The following is a 749-nucleotide window of genomic DNA, read 5'->3' on the forward strand; positions in this document are numbered from 1 at the left end:
GCTTTTTTTTTTTTTTTTATCCAGAGAACCAATTTACCAGCATGTCACTAGGACTGTCTGAAGACATGGGCACATGGGAAGAAATTATTGCAGCTGTTTTTGAAACAATCTATCGTACTGAATGTATTTCTAAGCATCACCATTGTTAGAATTGCATATATATATATATATAAAGATAGGATTTATATATATATATAAATTTATATATATGTGTGTGTGAAGTCACTCAGTCATGTCTGACTCTTTATGACACTGTGGACTGTAGCCTACCAGGCTCCTCCCTCCATGGAATTCTCCAGGCAAGAGTACTCGAGTGGGTTGCCATTTCCTTCTCCAGGGGATCTTCCCGACCCAGGGATCGAACCTGGGTCTCCCGCATTCCAGGCAGATGCTTTAACCTCTGAGCCACCAGGGAAGCCCTTATATATATATATATATATATATCTTTATATATATATCAAGATAGGATTGTTTGAGTGTTGAGCGGCCAGTAGTTCACGTTATTGTGGTCATTTGCATAGTTTCATGTTTTCCAGTTACAGACCCTGCTTGAACCAGGCTAGGCCACTCTCATGATATAGTGACTTATCCAAAGGACAAGCATGTGAACCAAATTAATTCAGTCAGAATTATTCCCTGGCGCTTTTTCAAACTGAAGTCGAGGGAGGAAGGTCCCTCTCCTTTCTCTTACAAATTATGCTGCTATGAGCCAAGAGCTGCCAGCAGTCATAATGACATTTTTGTAGGTG

At 40.1% G+C, this 749-nt stretch overlaps 1 non-coding gene across 1 annotated transcript; it reads right to left on the reverse strand.

Annotated features, from left to right (window-relative positions):
* Positions 1 to 343: 343 nt before the first annotated feature.
* TRNAS-GGA (transfer RNA serine (anticodon GGA)) lies at positions 344 to 415 on the reverse strand. The gene has a single exon. It is a non-coding gene; the product is annotated as a tRNA-Ser (tRNA).
* Between the last annotated feature and the right edge of the window lie 334 nt (positions 416 to 749).

This window comes from Ovis canadensis, chromosome 3, assembly GCF_042477335.2.
Source record: "Ovis canadensis isolate MfBH-ARS-UI-01 breed Bighorn chromosome 3, ARS-UI_OviCan_v2, whole genome shotgun sequence".
NCBI lineage: Eukaryota > Metazoa > Chordata > Mammalia > Artiodactyla > Bovidae > Ovis > Ovis canadensis.